General features: G+C 38.5%; 1 protein-coding gene across 1 annotated transcript in view; it reads left to right on the top strand.

Annotated features, from left to right (window-relative positions):
• VPS35L (VPS35 endosomal protein sorting factor like) overlaps positions 1-14159 on the top strand; it is a gene marked incomplete in the record, with an annotated part of 3288436 nt that overhangs the window by 1046452 nt on the left and 2227825 nt on the right.

Genomic DNA, 14159 nt, shown 5'->3' with positions numbered 1-14159 from the left:
GAATGAGAGGTGCAAGCTGTCCTTGGCAAAGCAAGTATAATGTAGCACACAGTGTTATCTTCATATATTTTAGTGAGCATCACTGTAAGGCAGCATTCCATGCCTTTTAAATAATATGAACAGACCACAAAACAGAAGAAAGCAGTGTATCATATCTGGGTGTGTTTAGTGCTCGTGCATGTTTTACCTACAGTTGATACGTTTTGATCATGAGCACAAAAAGCAGTGGCTAAACCTGCATATTACCTACATTGAAACTTGAAATGTTGGCATTATACAATGGCTTTATTTAAAAAAGAAATGTTATATTTTTTTTGCTGTTTAGTATGCTGGAATTTTCTTTCAATGTTATTATCTCCGTCAAGCTCTGGGGTTTAGGCTGTACCGTGTATGCATTTCAGTTTACATATGCAGCCATCTGTGGTAATGGAGTTTGGACAACATTGAAAAGTGCTAGCGCATACAGATATTCCCAGACATCTTGCATGCTTTAAGGCAAACACCTTTCTTTGACAAAACAAACCTGGAATGTGCAGATTTTGCCAAAACTGCTGCCCCTGCACATAGTCCTACTGACGTTCCCGAATCTTGATTGTTGTAATGTCATGTTGTTATTGTTTGGCTTTACTTGTGTACATTAAGATTATTTTTCAATGAAGTTAAAATGACTGACTTCTGATTCAAAGGGGATTTTTATTACATTTTCTTTGAAAGCATCATGTAAAGTACCTTAAACTCTCAATTCTTTGCTGTTATTGATACTTATTTTTAGTGCTGGGTGTCCCTATCCTGTTTGTTCTCTCCAGTGTGTCCCAGACGGGTCCACTTCTACATCTCGAATCTCAAAATCTTGAATCTCAAAAGACTGAAACCAAAATCTTGAAAGTTCAAAATACTGAAACTCAAAATATCGAGAGAAAAAAACAGGACACCAACACTTACTATACTGCAGCACAACTGCTTACAGAAACATATTACTCTTCTCCAACTACAACCAGGGAGGCCTGCCCCTATGCATCCCCCATGTGGGGGGCTGTGCCCCCCACACCCCCTGCTACTTAACTATATCAACTCCAACATCACTCTTTACTACAATAAGATGAATTATGTTGTATAGCAAATTAGAAGTGAACATGACTAAGGTTACAACAGGCAGTCATGAGGCATGTAATAGTATGTTTGCCATTTTTTGCTGTGGAGTGCGATCTCGGAGTTGATATATTTAAGAAGCAGGGGGTGTAGGGGGCACAGCCCCTGACATGGGGGGTGCAGGGGGGGCTTGTCCCCTGCTTATAGTTGGAGAAGAGTGATATGGTTTGTCTTTTATTTGTTTCTGTATGTAGTTCTGCTTCCATATAGTAAGTGTTGGTGTCCTGTTTTTTTTTTTCGATATTTTGAGTTTCAGTATTTTGAGCTTTCGAGATTTTGGTTTCAGTCTTTTGAGATTCAAGATTTTAAGATTCGAGGTTTAGAAGTGGACCCGTCCCAGACATATAGGTTTTCAAACAGAACTGAATCAGACATTGTTTTATATAGACTAGGAATAGATCATCTGTATGTAGCCTAAGAAACTGAATACATTGACATTTCTTTAAACCTTTCCACACTGTTCAAGTTCACCAGGTCTAATTTTGATATTAAAGAGTCATACCTTCTTGATTTGTTCGAAGTCACTTGTCTGAAGTCTACATAACACAGCACTGAATTCAATAACAGGCTGGATAAACGAGGTGTAAAGTGGTAAAATGAGCTTCTGGGAGCGACTAAACATTCGATTTGGAATGAGTTAGAGAAATGTGCTTTTCTGACTTTGGCAGGTCCACATCAGTAATGGCTCATACTGTGTCTGTTGCTTACTATTGTTCCAAGTCTTTAATGATTGTGCATTTTTATAGAAATGCTGTTTTTACTGTGACAAAAAATGGGTCTGTGTACACTGTAGAAAAGATTTCTGTGCAGTTTATTGCAGTCAGAGCTGCCTTTTTTCATGTGCAATATCTTTAGATTTAAGTAGTTAATTTTAATTTTTTTAAGGGGTGTTTTTAAATTGTTATAATTCGCTTTGTGTTCATATATGTTAAAGTTATTGTGATGTGCCTTAGAATGTAAGGGCATTAGGGAGTGCTACCTGCTTTCTTTGCCAGATTTGCCCTACTTATTAAATGCTGTTAATCACTTAGTTTGGTTTAATGTCTGTTTAATGTCAGTATTAGAAAATAATGAAGATGTGCATGCAGAGAATAAGCATAAAAATTATTTAACGTTTTAAACATGCCACTCACAAGTGAATTACTTTATTTCTTATTTGTTCTGATAATGTTTTTTCTATGCCTGTCTTGCTGAAGAAGTTATTTCCTTACAGAATGGTACACTTTTTCTGCAGTGAGGCTAGCAGACTTAAGGGTGAGCACATGGGATGGCTTAGATAAATGGAAAATGAAGCAGTCCAAACAAATAGATATCCTGTGTTTCCTACTGTGGTTATATCCAGGTGTATACCATGGAAACAACTGTACACAAACTGCTTTTTAAGGCGGCAGCATTTTATCCAGCACAGGAGCACCAAATGTTCTAACATTAAACTCCTATGGTAAATTAAGATTGAATATGAACAACACAAAAATAATTTCCCAGCATATTTTATGCTTGCTGTATTTCTAACTACACAGTTAAAGGCTTCTGATGTAACTGTTTTAGTGCATAGTCCCACTTCAATGAGGCATGTGCAGTCAGTGTTCTTTTGTTGAAATTTCAATGTGGCAGTACATTTAACTTCATTTTGATGTATTGTGTGGGTCAGCAAATCACCCTTTTTTCTGTCTGCTGTACTGTGACTGTGGATAGGTGGATGCAGAGGAAGGGGCTTGCCCCTTACAAAAAAAAAAGTTTTCTATTTTACTATGGTTTTTGAGTTATGCTCTTCATAAATGGATTGTTGGAAAAGTGTCACTCAAATTGCGTTAACTTGACAACAATGGTAAAGCCTATTTTAGTATATCTGTTTGCAGTACCCTTAATTCCATGTTCATTATATATGTTGTAGAAAAAAGACCATATGATACTTCCAGTGAAGCTTCAGTATAATAACAAAAGTAGTTCTGTAAATCCTAGCTACTGTTCCTAGCTACTGTTCCTTACTATAGCAGTATCATTTAGCAAGCAGTAATGCCTGAAAAGGTGTGTGTTGTTATGAATATTACGCCCACCTAGGAGTGTTTTGAGGCTTGACTAATTAACTGGCACTGTAGTATTAGGTTGTTGCAATTACTTGATGACAGAAAGATGTAGTAGCTCTGTATTGTCTGCTCTTTAATTGCATTTAACATTCTAAACCCCATGTCTACTTTTTCCTTTACCCTTGTTCTGCCTGTCCTATGCCCTCCTTTTTAAACACCTTTATTAAATTGTCACTTAAGACATATGAACACATACATCAATAGAAAAGAAAACAAACCATATTAACATTTTTAATTTTCTTTTATTATATATCACATATATGTAACAATTAGAACTCACTCCAGTATTACATCAGTTCAGTTCTTGCCTTCCCATAAATCTCATTCCTCCTGGACATTTTTCTATATTTCCACAACTTCCATTAATGTTTATGTAATCTGTTCCTTCCCTTTTCTCAAGACCCTACATCCAATTATTTATCTACTTTACAGTATCCAGTAGTTCAGTTACAGTTGGTTTAGATTGTGATTTTCATTTTATATTCATTGTTTTTTTTTTTGGTTGCCAGCAGCATTAAACATACTAAGGCTTTACAATGTTTAGGCAATTCAGATACTTTAGCCCATCTCAAAATCATTTCCTTAGTTACAGACATTTTCTTCCCCAACATTTCTAACATAACACTCTGTAAGGAATTTTTAGTCTGCCAACTCTTTACACCCATAAGAAATAGGTTCTCATTTACCTCTCTCTTCATTCCCATACCTCCAGCATTTGCTATCTACACCTGAATAAGAAATATCTGAAGTCTGCATGAGCTGTAAAAATACCTATGCAAATACTTGCAAGCAAAAATCCTAACCCTTCTGTCCTTCGTTGCATTTTTGTGAGATGTCCTCCAATCAGTCCTTTGTAAATTGTCATTCTAGCCTCCTCTAATTCTTATAGTTATTGCGCAATATTGTATATGCCATACTAATTATCCTTTTTTAAGCAGTAGTTTCTTTTATAGACTCAGCTGAAAACTCTGTTACAGCCGGTCTTAAACTTTGCACTCCCCTATCCCTTTCTGTTTGACTAAATTCTAATATCAGTCCCTGGTAGGGAAGGCAGTCTCTAGCTTTGTTGTCTAGACTTCTGTTGGGCTACATCCTTCTCTATTATCTTTCCCCTCTCTAGTTATTTGCTTCCAGTACTTTGGTTGCGGTAGCATTGTCGCCTCATACTAAGACGTTGTCCTGTTCGATTCTCAGCCTGTGTGGAGACATGCGTGAATGGGCGTACCTTCGGTGAAGGTTGTGCATCAGGGCTGGCAATTCGGCATGTAAAAATCTACTGCCAATCATTAGCAGACCGGAGTTCCACTGTGGCGACCCCTAACCGGGAAAAGCCGAAAGACACAGCAACTTTGGTTCCTTTGGCCCTATTCTTCAGGAAATTCCAGCCCCTTCTTGTCTGCTTTTTATATCCCTACTGTAGATCAATGAGTGTGTGTATATACCTTTAAGAAGCTATCCAGGGGCTTGCACTAGAGTATAAATATTGAGCACATGGGAGCCTGACTGCCATTTTGTAGTTAGCTGTTGAGATGTGAACATGCATATATGTAAGCTCTATTTTTGTCAACTAGTTTGTTTGTATTTAAAGATGCTGTTATCCATCCTAATGTGTTTCTATGTATTAAAGCATCTGAATGAAACTCCAAGCCTTCTTATTATTTGTATTAGAGACGAACAAGCGACACCTGCTTAGACTCATCCATGTTGGCAAAATCTCCTTTCCTATATTCTCTTAGTTCTTAGAATACTTTCTGCTCCATTAATAAAATAACATTTTGTTTGGTTCCCGTTATTGTACTTTAAAGATATACATCCGAGATCATCAAGATCATACTCTACTTATTTCTCAAGTTCCCCCTTCCCTCGTTTCATCATCATCCCTTGCCTGTTTTATTTCTAAACTTCTCTTGTGTTATGTATGTGAGACTTCACTCTGTAAAGCATTCATTCACATCACGTAATCTTAAATGACCTTATTCTATGGGGAGGATCAACTCATTTCACCTGACTCTTGCCCTCTTCCCCTCCCCCAAAATTCTACCAACTCTTTATTATCCACAACAACGCAAGGTTCAAATGACAAATTCACCACCTTAACAGGTACAAGCATGCAAAATCTGAGGGTAATGCTACTCAATGCTAGAAGTCTAAACCTCAAAATGCATTCACTCGAGGCACTCCTTAAAATTGAAAACATCGACATCTGTGCAGTGACGGAGACCTGGTTCAAGGCTCCAGAGAGCACCCCTGTATTACCAGGCTATAATTCATACCACATCTTTCGGCCACCTAATCTGGACTGAAATACTAAAGGCGGAGGTGTGTCCTTATTCATTAAGGATATCCACACCTACAGGCTAGTTGCTCAGCATAATGCATCCGAGATTATCCAAGTGCAACTAACTCTGGGCAAGACCGCAATCTAAATTGTAACTTGCTACAGATCCCCCACCATGCCCCAGGATTCTCACTCCTCATTTCTTGATACACTGGAAAATGTTAGGGTACAACCCAACCTACTAATAGGCGATTTCAACTACCCCACCATTAACTGGGAAAACTCATGTACCAACTCTCTTGCTCAACGCTTTCTGGAATTCATGAATTCCAATGCCTTGGATCAATTTATCCACACCCCCACCAGGGGCAGCAATATCCTAGACCTGGTCATTGCCAACATAGGCGACTGGTGTTCCACATCAGAGGTCAATTCCTCGTTGGCCAGATCCGACCACAAGCTAATCACCCTAGACATCCACATCCTGCCCCCACCCCCCATTAGGGAAACCACCATAAAAAATTTCTCCAAAGCCAACTTCACACTTCTTAAGACAGAAGTGGCAAACTTCATGAAACCCATGCAGATGGACAATAGAGGTACGACTGCTGAATCCTACACAAATGGTATAAACACTTACACGAGTGCATGGATCGTGCTATCCCTAACAGAACCAAGATGATATCCTCAAAAAAAGGAAACCAATCTGGTGGTCCCCTGCCATAAACAAACTCTACAACAGAAGAAAGAAACTGTTGCAAAAAAAGAGTAAAATCCCATGACTGGAGGAACTCCCTGGTCAGTCTCAATAAGAAGCTGAGATCCCACATAAAATCCTCCAAAGATAGTTAAGAAAACAAAATCGCCACTGATTCTAAAGACAACCACAAAGCATTCTATAGCTATGTCAAGAATCTCAGTGGCAACACTCAGATCTGCTCTGAGTTACAGCACAATGGCACTAAATATACAGAACCAATTGATATTGCCAACATCCTGGCAGATAGGTTCACTGCCAACTTTACCCCCCTCAAGGGCCCATCTCTATACTGGAAGAATGCAATGTTCCTGTAATCATGGCTGCACAGGTAAAAACTGCACTCTCCAAAGCCAAGAACACAGCATCCATGGGACCGGACAACATCCCAGGCTGCATTATACATGAACTGCAGAATGAACTGGCACCCCACCTATGCACCATGTTCAATCATAGCCTCACCTCAGGCTTTGTACCCATTGAATGGTGCACAGTGACGGTTATCCCACTCCACAAATGGGGAGCCACCACGGACCCTGGGAACTACCGTGCCATTAGCCTAACGAGCCTGGTCTGCAAGGCCATGGAACATGTCATCATGGATCTTATACACAAAGACATTGGTAATCTCCAAACTCTGGACCCCACTCAGTTCAGGTTTGTAAAAGACAGATCATGTCTCCTAAACCTGATAGACATCTTTGAAGCAGTCACCAAAGCCGTAGATGAGGGTAAGGTGATTCACACAGCCTATCTAGATCCCGCTAAGGCTTTGACACCATCCTCCACTCTGGAATTATAGATAAACTCACTAAACTAAGTATAAATCCCTATGTCACTAGATGGGTTGCCAACTGGCTCACTGACAGAACCCACACTGTGTAAGTAGCAGACTCCAAATCCAACTTCAAACCAGTGACAAGTGGAGTACCACAGGGTTCAGTCCTGGGTCCTCTCCTGTTTGGTATCTACTTCTCTGAAGTAAAGGCTAACACAGTAGGTCTTTGGCTAAAAAAGTTCACAGATGAATGCAAACTAGGAGCCATAATTGAAACTTCTAACTATGTGGACATCCTGCAAAAGGGCCTCATGGAGACAGACTGGTGTCAAAGCCATGGCGTCAAGCTCAATGCCAAAAAGTGCATTGTCATCCCCTTTGGTAAAAACTCTGTACCTATGAGCTACCATGTAGGTGGTAGTGTACTTAACACCAAAAGTGTGATAAGAGACCTTGGGACACAGGTGAACAGTATTCTCTCCTTTAATAATCATGTCACCACAGTAGTCAGGAAATCCTTCTGTGTGGCACACCTCATCACAAAATGTTTCTCATCCAGGAAAAGAGGTCATTGTTCCCCTCTACTCGTCACTCATTAGACCCATTATAGAGTACAACGCCCCTTTTGGTATGTACCTCACAAGACATCTACAACAACTGGAAAGGCCACAGAAATACCTCACAAAGAGGATTTACCAGCCTGAAACAGATGCTGTACGCAGACCGTCTCAAAAAACTCCAGCTTTACTCCGTCGTATATCACCTACTCAGAGGCATTCTCTGCCTAACGTACAAGGCTATGTCAAACCCAGAGCTGTTGAACATGCTCCACTTAAAGAAATCCCAATCCCTCCGAGCTACACGCTCTAGGGACCTAAACCTTGTCACTACAATAAACAGAACATGCTGGAGGGATATATTCCTGTCCCAGAGACTTTCCATACTCTGGAACAAACTACCAATCTGTATCAAACAAAGCTCCTCATTAGCACTCTTCAAAAAAAATCTTGATGATTGGATGGAAAATAGGAAATTCACCCGGGATCTCCTCTGTGGCTCTGCTTGACAGGGGCACAGGAAAATAATTTTCTTTGGTGGTGAAAGCCAGGGTACCTTTTTGGCTAGGCTTATATAGGCCCTAGGGCCAATAGCCTAGTACCAACCTACTTATGAACTTCTCAGGTTAACAGGTCTTTGAAGAAACAAAACAGTTAGTCCCTCTTAGTTTTGTTAGCTTACCAGGGAAGCGAGGAATCTTTGCCTTCCTTCTTTCTTTCTCCACAGAATTTTAAAAAGTTTAAGAGACTGACAGAGTTAAGTAACATGCTATATTCCACTGTCTTGTTGTAAGTATAAATCAGGTAAAGTAAATCATATTTATTGTATATCACATCTGCCAGATACTTCTGTAAAGTCCAATTATTATACACCAAACTGTTCTGTCAAACATTATAACATGAATTAGAAACACCCGCTGAAAAACAACACACTGATCCCCCAAAAATTCCTAATATACATACTTAATTCAGTATCAGAATAAAAATCTAAATTAGCTACAGAGTAATATGCCTTCAAATATTTTCAGTTCTTGGAGTAAGAACTTTATAGTTTGAATGAAGTTTGCTGATATGTTTCACTTTTAAATTTGCTACTCTTTTAAACTGTATCTAATTATGGGTACATGTCATGTAACTGACGTTTTGAAACATCGAGCCAGAAGATTGCGACAAACATGGTCAACATATCAGAACATTGGCTGTATGGTAGTGTCGCAAGACTGTTTTAAATGAAATTGCAGTATAAAGGGGAATCAAGGAATTTGTCCCGTTCTCTTCTGTTGTGCAAAATTGGAGTTGGTATATCTAATTAACATGGGGTGTGGCGGTGCAGGGATTTGCCCCCTGTGAAATCAAGTGGCTTATTTGTGTTTCCAATATTTCAAAATGTTGACAGTTTCTTCTGAGTTATGTATGGCTTGCCATTCCGAAATGTTAATTATGTGATATGTTCTTCTTTCGGCTTTTCCCGATTAGGGGTCCCCACAGCGGAACTCCAGTCCGCTAATGATTAGCAGTAGATTTTTATGCTGCCGAGGTGCCAGCTCGACACCCAACCTTCAACGAAGGCATGCCCATTTACGCATGTCTTTCGAATGCCACTCAACTGTGGGGAGGGCATGCAGACTCCACACAGAAGGTGCTCCAGCCGAGAATCGAATGGGAGGACCTCTTACTGTGAGGCGACAACGCTACTGCTGCACCACCGCTGTTTCCAAATGTCAGTTATGTGATATAAACCCACTAATTACACAGCTGTAGTGGTAATCGTTTGTGTAGCAAGGCAATGATCTAAACTGTAAAGTCAGAAACAAGTTCCTTTAAAGTGATTTGCTCAAATTCCAACAATTGTAGATGGATAGTAATCTTCCATTCTCTTCTCTCCCATATTTGATGCTTCCCTTCATTGTTTTTTGAGTAAGTTGGAGGCAAATAGGCTGCATACTGTTCCTAAGACATTTGGCTGTTTCAGTGTCCACTTAGTTTTATGTTTGTTTATTGATTTATTTGTTTGTTTAACTGGAAAGTTGGGCTGGATGAGACCCTTTTCAGCCACTTACCAGGACATTTGACAAAAACATCATATATAGCACAGAATAGCTTACACATGTACATGAACAATAAAAAATATAAATACATTAAACCACATGAAACTACAGAGACATTAGTTTACAATGTAGTTATGACTTTTTAGCTAACACACAAGGATAAGGTGAAATTCTGAATATGCAGTCGCATGGTGATTCCTAGTTATATAGGTTCATAGGTATGTACTAGACTAATGACCACCAGGGACTATATAAGCTTAGCAAAACAATCAAACCCAATTTTTTCTCTGTATCAAGGATAGGTATGTTAGGACGTTGCCCTGTACCTTCAACACCTTAACCATTATGCCAACCCCCAACCCTTAGTGAATAATACCCATTTGTTAACTAGGTAGGCCCACAGAACAAAAACAAACAAGTCATGTGACTCACATGGCAAACTTTTAAATAAAACAGTCTTTAGAAAAAACGAAAAGGCTCAAGGTTTATCAGTACAGTGGTAAGAGCTTTCGCATTTAATAAAACAATGCTTCTTCAATGCCCTGAAGAAGCAATGTTTTTTTACATGTGCAAGCGCTTTAATTTGTGCCTCTAAAACATGCACATTATTTACCTGACAGGATAATAAATCCTGTATTAAAGATGATACCAGTTTTGTAGGTATAAATAAGTTAGTAAAGAATGAAGACTATAGGCTTAGTCTCCAGTTTGGTGAGTATGCAAGGTTTCTTTTGTAGTGCATGTTTGTTGAACTTTTATTTAAGAGTGTGGGAGCATCAAGTGTTCAAAGCAAGCATTCAGAAGCAAAGATAGTCAAACTTAAAGGTTTAGTGTACACATACTAAAGGGGAATAAGTCTGCAGACCTTTCATTTTTAAAGAGGCCTGTTTTGATTTGCTGATAGTCACATGGTAAACAAATGGATGTGTTAAATTCACAATACTAAACAGTAATCCCAAAAATAAAACATGCAAGATCCATTTAAATACTCCCAAAAATCCAGTCAATAAAACCTTCTTTACTTCTCTTATATTGGTCAGTCTGGTGACATTCAGCCACGTCCAGGTCCCACGTTTGCAGCTATCCCTAAGCCACACAATAGAAAAAAAAAATAATTACAATAAACATATGTAGCATATGTAGTAAGATTACTGAATTCCACACATGGACAGCCCAGCATACCTCTGACATCCTAGCTGTTAGAGAAACCTGGCTCAAACCTAACATCCAGGACTCTGAAATTTTACCCCTAGTGTATACCATGATTAGGTGAGATAGTCTACATAAAAAAGCGGGAGGAATACCTTTATTCTGTTACAGCTGTTACAACTGTACAATATATTCAAACCCTATTCCAAAGTTTGCTGATGCAGAAATACTTGTTTCCTAAAAGTAAATAATTCAGAATCACTTTGTGTAACAGTGCTATACATTTCACCAGGTAGCAATATTCCCATTCTTGAAAACATCTTGGTATGGATAACCACTATCATTCCAAATGAAACTATGATCTTAGGTGAATCAGATCCAATCATGCTCCATGGCTAATAAATTTAAATATGCAACTTTTGTCTGAAGATCCCCACCCCTTATTCTGATAAAACTCCACAACAAACTGCAAATATATTCAGTTCCTGCTTCATTGACAAGTATTGCTAAGCTTACCTCCAAAACAGTCACCCATCTTCCCCTTAATCCAAATAATTGTATTACCACTATACCAGCCTCAGATTCTGTAAATAATCTTTCATATCCTTCCACTCCTGCACCTTATTCCACCCTACCAAATTGTAGTTGTTGGCCAAGTTTTACACCGCAACCTGTCTTAACGAATCATATAAAAAAATTCTACAGTAGCTTTAATCTAGCTATGCTAAGCAGACAACCTTCCATCTCGATTTTTTAAAAATTGCAGCTGAATCAATATTCTATCCCATTAGTATACATATTAATAGATTCATTTCAGAATCCTTTATCCCATCAGTTTGGAAAAAAAGTATTCATTATCGCTCTCCAATAAAGGTTGCAACTCTACAGAAGTATCTAACTATCATCTCGCTACAATCCTTTGCCCCCTGTCCAAGCTGTTTGAAATATGTATACATCAGCAACTCGTATAATATCTGCTTGAAAATCAACTCAACACAGCTTTAGACAAGCCCATACATAGTAAAATTACAGCTACACTGTTGTTCTTGAATAATATCAGTATTGCTAGAGACTCTGGCAAAATAGTCTCAACGCTATTCTTTGAACTTTCAAAAGCAATTGACGCTGTTTCCCATGCAAAATGTTGTCAGGAACTCTCAAGCCAAGGTCTTTCCCCTTCCTCTATCTCTTCCTGTCTAATAGACAGCAGTCAGTGAAATGGCAAAGTCTCTCTTCATACTTACCCAACTCCACTGGGGTACCCCAGGGTTCTATTCCTGGTCTCCTTCTTTTCAGTATTTTTATTAGTAACTTCCACACGTCCACCTGTTATGGCTCCCTTATTCAGATGACTCTTTTATTATCTGATATTCAATATGTTACACCTCCAGCAGGATAACCCAGGAAGCCTTCACCTCATTTGAAGCATGGCTGACAGAGCCCCAGCTACTTATTAACCCAAACAAAACAAAACTTCTCCTCTTCACTCTCAAAACAATGATATCAAACAAAGCAAACTTTAAAATCCAGTCACAGAATGAAGCAGGAAATCGAAGTAGTTTCCCATGCTAAACTCCTAGGAATAACAGTCAATGAAAATCTTAAATTTGATGTCTATGTCCAGACTAATGTAAAAAGAAAACTCTTCTGAAACTTGAGGTTGTGTATAGACATAAACTATTTGTAAATACATCACCCAGAACTAGCCTTGCCGTTTCCTATCTCTTACCATCACTCCTGTATGAAGCACCTCTTTTTGCTAACTTCCACAGCTCTTTAAAAGCAAAACTGTAATCACTTTATAATAAAGAGGCTAAATTTGCAGCTACTGCGCCTTATTTCACATCATCTTAACTACTTGCAGCTTATTATGGCCAAAAAATCACATACAAGCCAACTGCCTGCCCAGCACTAAATACCATACTCCACATGTACCATCACAAGAGATCACTCGGGTCTGAAGACAAGCAACTTCTCACTGTGTACAAACTCAACAAATCAGCTGGACAAAACCTCTATTCACATACTGTTTCCAAAACGTGGAATACTCTACCCATTAATATTAGAGCCAATTCTAATCTGTTAGCATTTAACCGTGCTCTAAAATAATTCTTAACCAAATCCTGGAGCTTCTCCTGCTCCAGCTCAAAACCAGCATAAACATATGTCATATCCTATATCTTAATATATCCTCCCTGTACCATCTAATACCATGAACTATCTCCTATGCAACAATCAGTCATACTCATGTTATGTTTCTGAAATAGAACAACCTTTTAATTTTCCCTCTTTCACTCCCACCTTACACTAAAACCTTATTTTTCTTTTCTTTCAGCTGTCTTTATACTTCTCTACACGTACTATGCACATCTCTTCACAGTTGCTGAACCAGTAATGAAAGCTTTTTATGAAACGTACATCTTGCACTACCCAACTTTTACTCCTTTTTCTCTCCTTCAAAGAATATATGATTGTGGTGCTCCTTGAGTTTTGCCTTTGATATTAAATTACCAATATCCATATGTCAATATTGTCTTATGCAAATATTGCTATTGTATCATCTATAGCCACATATTAATCTGAATGTTGTCCTATATAATTTGTAAAATATAAATGTTGTGTTCTATGAAACTTTTGTCCCCAGGCCTCCATTGAAAATGTATACTTTTGACCCAGTCAGACTTTCCTGGTAAACCAATATCAATAAATAAATAAACAAGTAAATGGAGGCTGAAATAATTACACCCTGGAATATAGAATGAAGCTTGTTAAGGTCTCTTTGCCTTAATACCTTAATACTCTGTGCAAAACTGCCAAACCTCTCAGTGCTAAATTATACCAGTTGAACATCCAGGTAGTTGCCTGTTAAAAAAAAAAAAAAAATGTTAGTCTGCTTTGTAAAAGGAGCCATTTGATGGTGATTTGGTATTTCCAAGAATAAAGCAGTCACTACAGTAAGACCAACCATTGCGAACATGTTTTTTTCCCCACCTGGCTTTGAATTATGTTGTGCCAGTAATTCACTGGTGCTGTGAATGCACAGGTCTCCATTTCTGGTTTTACCGTTTAGTATGTGTGTAGTCTTTTTATATACTCTCAGCCAATCTGATGCATTTGGCTAGCTCCTAAGGATGTTGCTTTTACAGTGTATTTAGTCTAGTAGTACTGTATCTCAAGTTGCATTTATCAGAGGCTATTCTGAGTTTTCTAGCCTCAGCAACAAGTATGTCACAGAAATTAGGGTATTACTGCTAGGAAGTCATTTGTACATGAACTGGTATACCATGATCAGCAGACTGAAAGCTATCTTTGTTGTGTCTAGATTTATAAAGCTTACATCAGTAAACTGGAATCTG

The sequence above is a fragment of the Protopterus annectens genome, chromosome 12.part0 (genome assembly GCF_019279795.1).
Source record: "Protopterus annectens isolate FY-2018-M chromosome 12.part0, PAN1.0, whole genome shotgun sequence".
NCBI classification, from domain to species: Eukaryota; Metazoa; Chordata; order Ceratodontiformes; family Protopteridae; genus Protopterus; species Protopterus annectens.
Note: the sequence above shows the minus strand (reverse complement) of the source record. Positions and strands in the feature narration are given on the sequence as shown.